The sequence below is a fragment of the Lepidothrix coronata genome, unplaced genomic scaffold (assembly GCF_001604755.1).
Source record: "Lepidothrix coronata isolate B3197 unplaced genomic scaffold, Lepidothrix_coronata-1.0 Scaffold8, whole genome shotgun sequence".
In the NCBI taxonomy this organism is placed as follows: Eukaryota; Metazoa; Chordata; class Aves; order Passeriformes; family Pipridae; genus Lepidothrix; species Lepidothrix coronata.
In genome coordinates this window covers 1,694,646-1,711,178 of record NW_016690188.1, presented here as the reverse complement: position 1 = coordinate 1,711,178, position 16,533 = coordinate 1,694,646, and positions in this window count along the sequence as shown.

The window sequence follows — 16,533 nt, the reverse complement described above, 5'->3', positions numbered from 1 at the left end:
GTGGTTTAACATTTCCTTTGACATACAGCAGGACTGCATCATGCAGGAGGCCAAATAAAGAACAGACCTTAACCAACAAACCTAAACCAAAGTGCAACAAAAATGCAGCAGTCTCAAGATACTTCCTGGCTTTGTTACATGCCAGATAATTTCAGCTAAAATTTCCATTTCCAATAAATTTCATTTCCAATAAATACATTCCAACTTTGTCTCAAATGCAGCTGTGATTCCAGTTCACAATAATTAATTAACAAGCACTATCTAGAATTAGCCAATATTATTCTTCAAGTAGGAAGGAACAAAAACACACCTAGGAACATCACTCTTACCTGGACTTTGGGATTCCTTAGTCCCTGGGGAACTGAAAATCACTCACAGGTGCCTCCGCTGAAATTTGATTGGAGACAAACTTATTTAAGTATACAAATCTGGGGAAATCATAAATTGGGAAAAGGAAGAAGCATCAAACTTCTTTCTCTGAAGAAAAGGAGCTATAAAAGGGCTGTCCCTTCATGTCTTTCCTTGCCCTCTTCCAAAAAATTTAAATACTTAGTATATTACCCAGGAGAGTTGAGGGTTACTAGGAACCCATGCTGGTACACTAGGAGAACACTGCTGTTTCTTAGTGCATCTTCCAGGAAGATGTCCAGAAACAATGCCCCTTCTCTGGCATCCAATTAGTAACTTCAATATTTAATCCAATGAATTCCTTGGAAAAGGCTAGAAATTAAGGTTAGCTCACTGCTGGATTGTAAGAGCTTCAGTGCATTAGTTTATTTGTTGATTTTGTCCTATTGACCAACAGGTACATAATAAAAAAGTTAAATTAGACTAATTGCATTGCTGCCAAACTTAAACTGTTAGACAACAAAGACAAGTTTCCCATTTAGTAAATCTGCTTAACTTCTACCATAATTGACTGACACCTGAATGACTGTAAGGCTGAGGGGGCAGTGAAGAGGCTCATACAGCCACTTCCTTTACAACTTGTCACAGAACAAACAGAGGTACTGATCAGTACTAAAATTACATAAATTATTTACCACATAGCGAACACTTCTGTATGGTATTTAACCACAGACATGTCTCTGGAAAGCCCAGTGGGCTGCAATTTAGTAAATAAACATGTGTTGCTTGCTGAATATTTGTCTGATGATCAGCTAAATATCTTGTGGTGATGGAAATTAAGTGCTTTGTGGCAGCTGGAAACTGCCACCAATATTTTACCCTGCAGGTAAACTGCCTGGAGGTAATACAAGAAAGACTTGCTCTTTTATGCAGGAGGACTGTCAGCCACAGGCTTCTCTTTGCTGCACAGAAAAATAATTTCTTCCAGAATATCAAACCAAAATTATCAAGTGATAAAAAAATCTCCATGAAAAGCATTTTGTTAAGTGATGACGGACAGCAGCCTAAACCAGCACAGAAACAGCTGCAAACAAGATATCAGTGACAACTAAAGACAAGCAGAAACAGCTTCATTCATCCTCTCATCTTATTTTTCCTCTCTTTTTGTGGAGGAAAACTCATTTTCCACAATAAATATTTTACTAAAAAGCTATAGAATATTTACTAAAACACTTTATTTTTTTTCCTGGCAATGTTGTGCTAAAATTCCAAAGTCCATCAATATCTTGTGATTTGGCAGCATTTTCCAATGGCAAAAAGCAACAGTATTAATAACAAAGTTCTTTCTTCCCCCTCTTCACCTTTGTTTTCATGCCCAGAATTAATGACAGTATATATAAAAGTCCAGCACCTCACAGCTCTGCCTCCACAGTTTTCCCAAGGAAAAGGCATAGGTACAGGCTTTATTTCTGTTACTTCAGTGTCCAGAGAATGGGGGCAGGTGGGGACACCACCTCATTACAGGGGGCATTAAGTAAGGCTGATGAGCAGGGATGGTTTGAGCTCTTCACAAACAGGTGAGTCATGTTTGGCAGCAGAACAGTATATCCCAGAAAAGCTCAGGAGGACCAGGGGAGTCTCCATTCCTGCTCCACTCTGAAAATCAGCAGCCTGGCATGTAGGCACACCTCACCTCACCCTCTTCACAGGCCCAACCTGGGCATCAACCACCTTTCTAACTACAAGCCCCCACCACTGTGGCAATTAATAAAATTAAGTTTCTGCCTTCTCATATTCCATTGATTCACTATGACCTGGCTCTAAACAGGTGGAGGATACAATTTTCTACCTTCTTTCTGATCTTTTGCTTTTACATGTATTTTGTGTCTTGTGTCACTTTTTCTGCAGTTCAGGAAGGGCAGAACGTCGCTGTTCGCATTTGCACTGTCCTGTTGAAGTACTGAAATGTGCAGTCACATGGAACTATGGAATATCTCAAGTTGGATGGGACCCATAAAGATCATAATGTTATACATGGAAGCGACTTAGGGCAGAGTTTGTTATATTCATAGCTTCATATGTGAACATTTTTCTTGTCCCCTCCCCCAGGCAAGAGCAAAATGCTGAATCTATAGTGTGTAGAGCAAAGTCCTCCTCCTGCACAGTTAGGATGCACCAAGTAAACAGGAAAGCAGCACATGCTATCAGCATGGTGCTGGGGCTAAGTACAATGCCAGCAAGAAGCCTGTCAAAAGATCATTTATTTGTGTGTCATTTACCTAGCTAGACTCAATGGCCTGTGCTTGGGCTGTCTATTGCTGCAATATAAATTTATATATCTTTGTAAGGTAACATGACAGAAGATAACATACATGCAATTTTAAAATCACAAAAAAATGAGTTTAGAAACTACTGAAGAAGCAGCTTCCAAAAATTGTGCTTGTGCAAGATGCACACAGCAGATTCCTAAAGAGCTCAGATGCAGACTGCTATGAAATGGTCCTGAGTACAGGCATCCTAATTAGAGGTATTCCAAGTGGATCCGATGTCCATTTAGATGCAGAGTTTTGCTCTATGTGGATGAATTGTGTTTTTAAGATACTGGCTACTCTAGATGCAGATGCAACTTGTCTCTGTACCACAGTGTTAGGCACACAGTAATCCTTGCTGAGTGTTCTGACTTGTGCTATGCTACTGAAGTGAGTAACATAATGAAGTCCATAAAATAAAATGCAAATAAGATGGTTGCAGTATTAGTCACAATAGCAGTTTTCAATGTTCACTAATAGCTGCATTCTAGCACGGAGAGGAACATTTCCTGTTTTTAAAGCTTCACACACTTTCTACAAGAGCTAGTAAGAAACAGAAATCATCCTTTGAACAGCTAACAGTGAGGGTGGAGTCCACACAGATTTAGAAACACTACAGTCTTTGGGAATCACCATATAACCTGAAAAACTGACTACCTATCACAAAATGTTTATTACACACTTGTATATTAACCATAACTAACTGGGAAACATTTATTTACAAATATGCACTATAAAATAATCACCACTTGCAACAGTATCCAATTTCTTCATCCCATAAGAAACAAGTGCTGTCCATTACACTCCTTTCTTACCTCAGCACAGCACTTTCTTACCTCCCTAGTGAAGAAAGACTGAGTAAAGTTCTGATAGAGTCAAGCTGATTTGTACTTATTTTTGCTCCCTTAATGAATTCCTGCTGACACTTTGCAAGAAAAATAGATTTGACCACCAAAGGAAAATTGTATTTAAACTGAAATTACTTCCCAGAACAGATGATATGTAATTGAGATTTTCCTGGTGAAGGGTTGCATGTTTGTGTTGTATTTGAGCTTAGCAGCAATGATGATATTAACTGATCTGCTTTTCTACAGAGGTCCACAATTCATTTCTTTAATCCTACACAGCAGCTTCAGGTGAGCTTCCAGGTAACACAGCAGAAGTCCTGTCAGAGGATGTTCATAAAGTACTTCTAATTTCCATAGAGAGGACACAATTTTGAGAGAAGTGTCAGAGAAAGACAGCTTCCAGCTTTGCTGTTTGTCCATACAGAAACACAGGGATATTTCAATCAGAAGATGAAAGAAAAGTACTCTAGACATGGTCACAAGAAGATGGCCTTTTATTTTGTGTCAGAAAATAGAAAACAAAAGTTATTCTGTAGTGCAACTCTGCCCTGTTATAGTCTTCAGTAATCACAATCACCACTGGCTTCTGCCTTTGTCTCATAGGTCAGTTTGGATTTATTGATCTCCCAAGGATTTCAATTGTTTTCATACTTTATAGTGCCATTATCCAGGTCAAAGAGAAATCTTAGGCTATTATCTGATACAGTTGCCATATAGCCGAAAAATCACTGAACCTTGCATAAATCACAAAAGCTGTGGTTTTATGTTTTACAGGACAAATTCATTCACGGAGTAAATTAATTGATATAAGTATTTCCCCAGCTTTTTTGTTAAGTTCTTTAAGAGCAAAGAAGAATGTCAAGAGCAAACAAAAATGTAAATATTAGAGCCCAAATTTGGATCACTCCCATATGTGTTTTGGTAAGTTTAGAATAGTCTTCCAAACCTCAGTTCCAGATACTTTTTCCTTGAGAAAAGCTTGTAAGGGTGATTTTTAACAGCTTTATGTCAGTGATGATATCATAACTGAAGTTAAACATCTGAGTGATGTCTATTGAGTACACTGGGAAATACCCAGCCAATGAAAGCTGTTTAGAAGCATGCAAATTTTAAAGTTTACAGTTACAGCATAAAAGAGCAAAATTATAAAGAAATATTTCCTGATTTATCTCCATTTTTATTTACAACTACATGGATCAAGGCCCACTTTTCTCAGAAATGTGTGATACCGGTGCTGATCACTTCTCCAACTACAGACATGTATGGGCCAGATACCTTTCCTTTCTACTCCCCACCTCCAAAGCTGCCTTCAGATTTCAATGTAAAGCTCTGACATATCAGCTCCAAAAAGTAAAAGCAATTTGCAGATTACTGTTGGCCTGTTGAAATGGCTTTTCCGTCAGAGCTGCTATTATATTCACAAATAGAGTTGCAAAATCACTGCTAGCTTCACAGTATAGTTGAGCACTCATGTAACTTGTTCATACGGTGGCAATAATCTCAGAGAAGACCACAAGAAGAAAGCATTCATTACTATCAGTCTGAGCCTTTAATAACAAAACCCATAGATCCAATAACCTTTATGTTAGGAAGAGAATCCTTACTTTCCACAACTCCACCTGCAATACACCCTTGTCCAGAGAGCAATTTTGTCATAAAGAGCTATTCCATAGACTTTCCACTAAAAGTCTGCCAGTCACCCATATATAGAGACCAACCAATAAATCTTGCTTTTAAACCTTGTGACTCAATTATCTGGCACCATTCTTTTACCTTCAGCAACAAACAGGAGCCAATATCTTCAGCCATTAGGAAAGTGAAACTGCTCACACCACCTTATTCCCTCTGGCAGGGCTAAGGTTTACTGCTGTTATCCTTGGGCGGGATACAGCCAAGGAAATTCACTCCAGAGCAGAAAATAAGGAGTGCTTGGAGGCTTCTCAGAGCTAAAGACACTTTCCTGGTTCACACAGGCAAAGTCTAATGTCCTGCAATTTTATTCAGTAGTTTAGGCACTTTACACTTTCACCTATTAAGCAGTGTTATGTCCTATGAAACATCCCGTCTTTTTAATAGTATAAATGCCTTCGCATTTTTTCCTACCCTTTAGATATTAGGAAATGCAATTACTTTTCGATTTTGAAATAAAAAATAGATGTTTTCCTAACCAGGAAAGTTTTGGAGGATGTTCACACAGAACCTGTTAAGCTTTAGAAAAAGCTATAGTAATGTTTGAGGTTTTTTCCCAGATCTTTAACTCATGTATACTTGTCTGACTTTGTCTATCAAAGCATTGCTGTTGTCTATATTATTGGAATACCTAGATCACACAAAAAATTTCATTGTTTTTGGCCTGACATTCACACTGGAAGGGATTGTATTGAAACTGAAGACCCTGCAGGAGAGTTAAAGGATGCAATAGATGACAGTGATCAAAATTAGAGGACAGAGTTAACTATATAGGATCATGTGTTACCTAAGCAACTCTTATGCAATCAGCAATAGATCATTTTTTCCCTATAATATATCTCTGTATCAAGATTTATATCCAGGAGATGAACAAGTTTTGCCCTTAAGTAGTCCCTGAGTTAAAAAGAAAAAAAAGTCATTTGGTTTGGGAAAAGTTCAGTACGAAATGAAAAAAGTAATTGAGCAAACAAAAATGTTGCAAGATGAAAGCTAACCACTCTTCCACAGAAGCTCTTCATGCTGTTTGCGCCAACCCTGTGACAGCACAGAACTGCTTGTTACTCCCTGCAACCTGAACAGAAGCCCAACAAGGCAGACATGAGCAGGAACAGCTGCATCAGCTGCTCTTGAACAATCTCTGTCTGGACTTGGTAAAAGGGCTATTAAAACAGAGCAGCAAGGTCTCTCTGATCATAGAGCCACAGCCCACACTCTTTAAAGAATAACAACCTGCAGCTTGTTATAGGCAACTACTCAAGCTTTTGGCCATGCAAACTGGGGAAGAATTGAGAGGGACTTCCCCCAGCCCCCAAACTTTTGTCCATTTAAACAGCAGTCACTTAGATGGATTATCTTAAGATGACTGGAATCAACAATCACAAGGGCTCTCTGGATGAAACGGTAATTCACTTCTCTAATTTTAAACCCAATTTTAAATCTGGACACTGACTCCATTAGAAAAGTTTCGATGTCTGACAAACATATGGAAACTCTCTACTGTAAAAGTGGATTCACTGAGAAAACCCTTTTGCAAGTTGTTTCCATTGAATGGGGAAAATCCACTTCAGATTTAAATTCTTCACCATATTGATGTATGGTAATCTATGCCATTTGCCATACTTGAGGTGATCTTGTAATCACATAAAACATACCACTAACAGATTAGGAAACTAGAGGGTAGACAGCATCCATTAAAACAGTATTCTCAGGTTTGTAAGGTTGTGAGTAGGCTGGGTAAATCACTGAGGTGAATGCACTGTATAAAAACAAGTGATTATTGCGTGAGGGTGTAGCTGTCACAGTATAAAAGATGATTGAGTAAGCAGATTGAAGAGCAAAGAGCAAGAAGCTAACAACAGTGCTAAGGAGATCACAGAAACAGCAACTGATATTCTACTGAAAGAGGTGAGTGACTTAAGACAAAACCCCCTAAAAAACTAACAAAAAGGGAAAAAAAAGCTGCTTGCTTTGTCCACTTCTTGGGCAAAGGTGCTTAGCTGATGTTAACAACTTCCTGTTGCCACAGAGTTAAGACTTCAATGATATTGTTGATCTCTTCTGCTCTCTCGTTGTGTCACAATGTATGTTTTGATCTTTTATAGTAAGCTCATTAAAAGATGCTAGGAGAGTATTTATATGGAGTATGTTCTCTAGAATATGTAGTTCCATTTACAACTCTTGACTAGCAGCTACTGTATGAATACTTGATTTGTGCATTTGCACTTTTGGGGTGGAGATGGGAAAAAGAAAGGGGAATGGAGATGGGAAAAGAAAAAATTCTAAATTCCTAACTTTTATGACAACTATTTGATACATGGAAATCTGTGAGATAATGAATCAATGTATACCGGTATGTATTTTTGAAGAGCATATGGACTTACTTCAAGACTGGAAGAAAGCAAATAGCACTTCAGCCCACAAGGAAAAAAGGAGGATCCCAGGAACAGCATGGATGCTATTTTTTTAAAATTATAAAGTACTACTATGGAATATAAACTATACCACTGACTACATGGAACTAAGTGAAGCCATCAGCTATACTGCCTGGATACACCTCCTCAGACAAACATCATAGATTTGGGGTTTTTTCCCTTGGGGATTTTTTCTATTTTCTTTTAACAAACACAGATTGCAAAATTTGGAGATAATGAGAATGCAAGTGAGATGAAATCTATCTGGGTGTTACAGAATTGTTTCCTAATATGTCTTCTTGCAAAAACACAATAAAAAAATGTGCACCATTTTTGAATGAAATAGAAGAAAGTAGGAGAGAGGCAAAGAAAAGGAAAGACAGACTCGTCATTTCCAGCACTTGGCAGAATCTCCAGAGCCCTGGGTTGTCCTCCAGCTGTGTTGGGAGGCTGAAGTCAAATAGTTTCTACAGTAGTTCCTGCTCTATGGGAATAGAGTTCCTGCTCTCCTTACATTTGGTCAACAAGATGGGATCTGGATGTATTACTCTAATAGGAAATACTTAATGATATTTCTTACACCAAAGGTTTTACAACAATATGTGAGCGTACAAAATGAAGTGTGTTATGTGACTGCATGTCGGGAGGAAGTCTCGCAATGACCTGCGCTACACAGCATGGACTGACACATGAGTGAGCTTGGGATCCCAGCACTCAGAAGAGGACAACAAAGGGTATTACCACAGGACAAGTCTTTTTTGTGAAGTGTATATTGCTTACTATATTCAAGCAGTTTTTAGTCTTTACAAGGTGATTAAACAGAATAATGCCCTTCACATTTTCCTCTGTTATTCAGAATTATCTGCCAAATACTCATCTAATTAATGATCCATTTCTCACTGATGATGCTGATTTGACATTTATAGAATTCACAGCATTTGTTGTATGCTCTCGTTATCAGAGGGACGGATTTCCTTACATGATACACACATGAGCCCAGCTTGAGTGCCACAATTGCCTCAAGGAAGGTTTTAAATTGGATGTTACCAGTTATAAACAGAGATGCGGTATTGCAGGAATATTTTCTAGCATTTGCCTTCCTATTGCATACCTCTACCAGGAAGAACCTTCTTTGGATTGCTACACAGTGAGTCAAAATGCTGTGATTACTGTCATAGCAAATTAATTTAAAGCTACAGGCAGACTGTCAGAGAAGCTCAAAGAAGTCTTGGGGCAAACCATGCTGTGGCAGGTGTTGTGTTTGAAAGGTTAAGAAAGGAGCAGTCTGTGTGCCAAAGAGGCTTAAAAGGTACTCAAGGCAGCAAGAGTTAGTGCCTGAAGTGCCATCCCAGACATCCCAGACCGGGCCTGAAGACACTGTCTGCTTCTGACTAGTTGAAGTATTGCTCAGGTTGGTAGCAACTGCAGCAAATCATATTGCAAAACACCCTAACCCAGCTGGAAAGAGTCAAGACAATGTGCTTCAGCATTTCAGAAAAAATTATGCAATTTGGTTCAGCTAAAAATGTTCTCTTGCTTTTTAAGGTTTGAAAGATCCTCAAAGCAAAATAGGGTCCAGCCTTCTGAAACTGCAAGAGACAAAATAAAACTGCTTCCTAAATAGCTGTTATATCTTCTAGAAAGTACTTTCTGGACAGAAACCAGCTATTCATAAGAGAAAACAGCAGACCTGACTGCAAAAAGCCTTTGACAGCAACCACCAAAAGCTCAAGAGTTCAGTACAGATGAAGAGCACTACTTGCCTGGGTTTGCTGTTAAGTGCTTATCCTTCTGTCATTTGTTATAATTAACAGACAAACAATCCCCTTTCCCTCCCACTTCCTAGCAGAAAATACCAACTTCATAGCAGAAGCAATGTCCTCAAGATCTGGCAGAGGCACAAAGCAATCCATGTCAAAGGCAGGTCTCACCACAAGCGGATGAGAAGACACAGAAGAACTCTATGTTAACTTACACATAGAGGTGTTAACTCTATGTTAACTTACACAAAAAACTTACACAGGGGCATCAATTTCTCACCTCCTCCCCACCCCAAATTTCCCAGCTTGTTGTCACAAAGCCTCCTGTCATTTTAGCAACTACTGGCAGGAGCATGGGCGTGTCATGAGGATTTCAGAATATTTTACTTTCACAGAGAGTGAGATGAGTGCAATTCGAGATGAGTGCACTGCAATAGCCTGTGAGCTCAGAGGCATAAGAAACACGTCAGAGGGTACAGAGCCCCTGACAAAATCCTCCTGACTCTTCAGAGCAATAGCCTTCTCCCAAAGCACTTCTGCAGAAAAGCCTGGAAACAGAACACAGTATTTTTGCATCTACTGGAAAGCAGCAGTCAAACTGGGGTTATACCAAGGATGACAGATGCAAGTCTGAGTCACATATTAGGCAAAACCTCCTCCCATGCCAGGACTTCCCACTGAAATTGGGAAGACATTGGTCCAACCACTGTTATCAAATAACAGAACCCCAGAATCACAAGACTTGGAGGGTGAAGCAAGCAAACCACAGAAACATATACTCCACCTCAGCTTTTGAGCAATCTGGTACAAAAGGGATGAAACATTCTCCTGCTGAACCTGACAGGCAAAGGCATAAAAGGATTTCTTGGCATTGCAAACACAAACAGCAAAAAGAAAACCCGGGATGAAGTTACCTGAGGACGACTGGTTGGAAATATCTGGCAGCAATCTGGGTGGCTGAGCCCAGCTTCTGGCTGCCATGTGGGTAGGAAGCGTTACAAGGTGCTTGAAATTCCACAACAAGCTCGAAGGTGTCTGGCACATTAACCAAAGCATTGGCAAGGTTTACCAGAGCAAGAGCTATTGCAGCACTAACAGGCAGGAGTCCTCCCTTGGCACTGAAGGGCACACTGAGACCACGCTGTCGCCATACCTCAGACACTACACTTTCCTCTTATTCCTCTTTGTATTCTGCTGGCTCCAACTTCTTTATCTGTCACCAGATATTAATTAGATAATCCTAATTAATCAGAGCATTTTGGTTTAATTGTTTCAATGGCATCCTGAGTTTGGACTCAATTTATAATTGCAACTCAGGGCAGGTCAGATTTTACAGCTTGTTTTATATTGTTTATCACACTTCAGTTGGCAAGAAAACAACTGGGTATATTGAATGCAGTATAACAGCAATTAAGGATGAGGAAAATGCCACTAGTGAGATTGCCTCAGTGATGCAGTTGTTCATTTCTCTCTATCTAAGCCAGAAGTTGCATCCTGTATAATATAGGAAGGCCAGGAGAAAAAAGTCTGGCAGATGATGATGGAGAATGAAAGCAATACTAGTGTTTGTTTATTTGCTTGGGTTTTTCATTTGTTTAGTTTTCAAATATTTCCCTTGGTTCTACACTGAGAACTGAATGAACTCGTGCAGCCTTGTGAAGCAATGAACATGCTCCTCAGCCTGTCATCAGACACAATATGCATTTTATGCAAGATGGGTGGTTTAATTTGCTCTCAAACCAAATGCAACCAGAACAGATGAAAAAGTTCCAAATCCTCCAGCAACCTCTGTAAACAACTTCTGATATCATTCAAAGATCCCGGACAAGTAGTAGATGGCTCTTGGTGCCCGCCACGTTGCTCAGGGTATAAGCAGTGTCCTGCAAAAAGGGGCCACCAATGGCTCCTCCAAACACTCACTCGCATTTTTTTCTGCCCAAATAGTCTTTGCTCTTCAAACTTTTACACAATCAATGCCCCACAAGGAGTCCAATGCTACGGGTGACAAAGGTCATGAAACTACCAAGGCAGAATAGGCTGATTCTCTGCTTACAGCTGGCATGAATGTGTTTTCTGTTCTCTTGCATTCTGTTTATTCTCTACTTTTTTCCCATTTTATGTAATTTTTCTCATTTTTAACAAAATTTTCAGCACTGTATTTTCTTCTTTGGACATCAAGACAAAAATCCAGCATGGTGTACTGGAACAGTGACCAAGTCTCATTTTATCTTGTTCATATGAAATATCCCACATGCTCTGAAAAAGAAGATGTAACCCAAATAATCCATGTCTGAGCTTGCCCTGAGGAGGCAGCTGGCAAAGCATGGTCATCTGCCCCACCTATGGCCTGAAATCTTCTAAGAGAAGTTTGCAACATGAGCAGTAGGTCCACTCTAAATCATTTAGGGCTGGAACACAGGCCTTGAGGTAACGCAGCAGAATATTCACACCGCCTCAGTGGATTGCTGCATAAGTTCTAACAGCATTTTCAAAGGTAAGTGGGTGATTGCAATTCAACAACAAGGTCATAAAAGGTGTAGAACTTAATGTGATGCATTTTGTCTTGAATTCATTTGCCACTAGAATCATTGCAAGTTTAGGTTCTCTAATCCATCCCCCACACAATCCAGAATCAGCTATGCCATACTTCTGCTGCCATCCTGCCCCAAGAAAAATCCCCGTTCTTGTTACATATTTTTTGCAGATCCTCTCTGCCCAAAACAACATAAATCTGGGAAACTGCTAGCTTAAAACACAAGAAAAGTCACACTAAACACAATGGAAATCCAAGTAAAATGTCTGCACTTAAACGCTCACCATGATTAATGATTTTTCATGACTTCCCACAGGCTAAAGTACCTTTTGACAATCATATCTGCTGTAGCTCAACAAAAAGCATCAAATGCATCCCTTTTGCAAGTCTATTGCAGTGACTGCAGTTGAAATGCCATAGATGGGCATTAGAGCATGTTACACACCCGTACATCACACACTGATTAATCAGGTAGACAAAGGCATTTACTCACCTCATTCCAAACCCTTATTAAACATGACCCAGAGGTTACAACTTACCACAGGAAGTACTGATTGCTTGAATTTGAATATCACTACCTTTTTTCTCAATGTATTTCCCTGAACTGCAACATACACCAAATTTAGTCAAGCAAATGGCTTTTTTAAGGTCAGTAGCTTCAGCTGGTACAAAATTGAATTTTGCATTTCTTTATCTGCACAACCCTGAAAAGCTACATGTGCTATTGAAACTACCTCAATCACAGTCCCTACATTTCTGAACCTACTTTTAGGCACCAAAATACAAGTGCCTTCATTATTAATAAGTAATGTCAACAAGACAGGCTTAATTAAAATCTAAATGCACAGTTTAGAGGAATGCCTCTTTTTGTGATCTTGCACCACTGTGATGTCAAAGGCCTTCTAGAATTTAGCTCCAGTGGTCTGTTTCCACAGATTTCTGAAGAAATACATACAATTACTTAGGAAATTAAAGAACATGCAAGTATTGATCAGATATCATAATTCATTGGTCTTTTAAATCTATGCATCTAATGAAGCCCATAGAATTAAATCACAAAAGCATTGGAGACCTTCGTTCTCTCACAACAAGCCACATCTTGAACTTCTTATACTCAGTCTGGTCTTTAATCTGGACAAAACTAACTCAGACTGAAGCACAGATGAAAAGATTTCAGAAATTACAGGCGTTCTGCATTGTTCCAATAACAAGGTATATAAGCAGAAGATCTGCTGTATTTTAAAAGGTGGAGCTCTGTATTGGTTTATAATTGCACCTCATCAACATCAATACCATTATCTCATCCTGAAAGGAAGAAAAAGTCCCTGTATTAGAGAGTTTCTAAATTAGAGATGGACCCCAAATCTCCTCAGAATATAAGAACAAGAACTAAATTTCAAGGCTTATCCTTTGTGTCAAGCACAGGTGAACAGATGAGGTCCAAGACACAACACAAAAAGAACTGTAACAGACATCTTAGCAAACCACTGTATTTACCACTGCACCATCAAAAGCATGGTACCTTAAAAAAAAAATGGAATTTTGTTGTTTTAACAAAAGTTTAAGCACCTGAAGAAATTACAGCACTGTGATAACACAGAAGCAATCCAAATGGTCTTTAAACTTTCATCATCTAAATATTACACGTCAGATACTGCTTACTTTGAACATTAGCTCTTTTTTCTTTTATTAGTATGAAGATCCAAAGTCTAAAGTCACTAGGAAAAATTTGCTCAGTTTTTCTGCCTCCAGTTTGAATGGTCAATAGTCAAAGTCTCTGATCATAAACTGCCATGTCTGCTTCTGTTGCCCACATCTTATCCTGGCAGTAGGGGAGGTTAAGTACAGCAAAACATTTAGATTAATGTGTAAGCAGAACAACAGAGCTGAACTATGGAAACTACTGAGCAAATGAATCGCATCTTCAGTTCTTGGAACTTGCTTCAGGATTGGATTTGGAAGTCTGGAGTTGATGCAGAAGACAAGCTCTGCATGGGCAAAACAACAAAATTGTGTTGAGCTTCAAAATGTCAGAGGACCTGCAGTCCTGATAGGCAGTTCTTATTTTCATCAGGTTTTAAATACCATGAAATCTTCAGGAGTTGCTGCAAGCTGGTTCTAAGCTCATTTGTATTCACTGTGTCTGCCCATTTCATGTTTCAGTGGCCCCCCCTGTGTCATTAACCTTCAGAGGAAGAAAAGACCTGATGATTTAATCTATCTACAGACTTTCATCAGAGCCTTGTTGTCACAGCCAGGCAGAATTCATACTGGATGGTCTCCAGTGTTAAGGTGCAATATATGGCATTCAGGGCTTTTAAAATAGGAATGGCATTGCTGCATTGGAGACTATGCAGAGAGAACTTCATTAGTTTTTCATCTATGAGGGTTATCAGATTAAACAGAAGTGATCACTACCAAATATTTTTTTTGTGTCAGAGCTCAGAAGAATTAGTCTTTTGAGGACAAATTCTGATCCCAAATAGACAGATGTATATACACATTATAACATATTCCATAGTTTCCAGTCAAAATCAGTAGAATTATCTATCATTTGTTATTCTTAGAGTCATCAAGTCAAGATAGAAATCAGATGCTTTTAGCTCCTGCAAAGTAGGGGGTGCCAGCTCATACTGGTATGTATTTAACATTCACAGTTATCCTAAGACCCTGTTTTGTCTGGGTTTAAAACCACAGACACTTACAGGGACACTACTCAAACTTTGCATGAAGAGAAGAGAATGCAGGATTGTCAATGGCAACACAGAAACAGTAGATTCACTCAGATCTTTCAGTTTTATGCAGCAGCCATATCCAGTAACAACAGTAGTGTGCAGCCGTTCTCGGGCACCACAGCGCAACTGCAAATATTCAGACGTGCATTTTCCTTAACTGATCAAAGCAGTTTAACTACACACCCATCCTTTGTATACAAATGCTTTAACACAGTAAGAATGACTTATAATATCCTGTCACCAAATTTTACTACTCTAAGCGTAATTATTTAGGCTAAAGGGTTAGAGTTTGTTTTGTATTTATCATTCAATAGCCTATTGCATTTGAGTAAATTGCACAAGACCAATAAAAAAAAAAAACCTTCTTATATAGTACCTAGAAGTGATTAAATGGCAGCTTTATATGGTAATGACCTTTAGCTCCACTCTTTCACAGCTCAGACTGGTTGCACAACCTTAGCAAGAATCACTTTAAATCAGCATTCAGGGATACCCCACAGTTACATGTTCATTGGCAGGTATCTAAAATATGCCTCTGAATCCTGCTTTCAGTAGTGGAGCTGGAAGAAACATTCCATCCAATTTCTCTTGCTTCCTTTTGGTGCCTTTCTTCATCATTCAAGTCTCACCTGAATTGCACAAGGTGCAAATGATTACATTTGAAAGATGTGTTAATCTGGCTGCTGATCCTTTAGATAGCACAGAAAATGGATCTAAACAGAGAAGGGAAACTATAGAGCTTTCTATCACCTACAAAAACTAGCAAAAGAAAAATTTTATTTTTACCTGCATGAAAACCCCATGCATGCAGACATTTCTGTCAAAAAGTAATAGTTTGAATAAATATTTTGAGTCATAACCTGCTCAGACACTTCAAAAATGACTAGCCTTATACAATTCATAGAGCCCCTGCTAACCTACAGAGAATTCACCACATCATTTGTCATCCATTTTCTTCATAATTAAGTCTTGAGGGGAAAAATGACCATTTTCATGAACTGAAACAATTTTTTTTCCAATCTTTTGGAAGAAACCTATGTGTGTAGGTCTGCCTTGAGCTCCTCTTTTTCAGAGTTGGGACATAGGTGATGCTTCCACAGCTGATCTAGGCTATTTTATGTCATTGGTCCCACGCTTTGGTCACTGAGATCACGAACTACAGCATCACTCGTTCAGAAACAAGGAATACAGATAATGTACACAGACAGGCCTCCACTAGAGAACATAAGCCCATATGTCTTCTAGGGCTTGTGAACATGTGTTCTCACACCTGCTTTCAAAACAAGTTGATAAAAGGCTACCCACCATTCAGCAGGACTTCTGATCAAGAGCCCAGCCTGCCAGACTCAGGGACAACACACTCACTGCTCCAAGTGGGTCAGGTCTCCCAGAACAGTTTTTGACTGTGAACTAATCAATAGTCTTCATTCATCAGGAAGAAACTATATAGGTGAGAGGTGACAAAACACCACAACTTGGATTAATTTGCTGTTCAAAAGAGGTAAAATGCCATATATCTCACGTACCAGGGAGCAAGGGTGGAGAAGGAAACACAGTCACACCTACACATACAGCTAGCACAGGTAATTGGCTTTGTTCCCTCCAAAAGTGACTCTGCTCCACTTCCCCGCCTTCCCCCCGCCCCCCCACTGGCATATAAAATGCATCCAGGAGCCAAAACTACGGATAGTGTCAGTCACTTTAACTTTAGCCCTTTTGAGATGAGGCAATATCCACTTAGGCTGAACGGGGACCTGCCCAGCTACTAATTATTAGTATCTGTTGCATACCTCATAACAGCATTGACTCAACTGCTTTGTTTCCCATATGCAAGATGCACCACAGATAGAAGTCAAGAGACTTGCACACTGGTATCATCTCTTTACACCAAGTTTGGAAC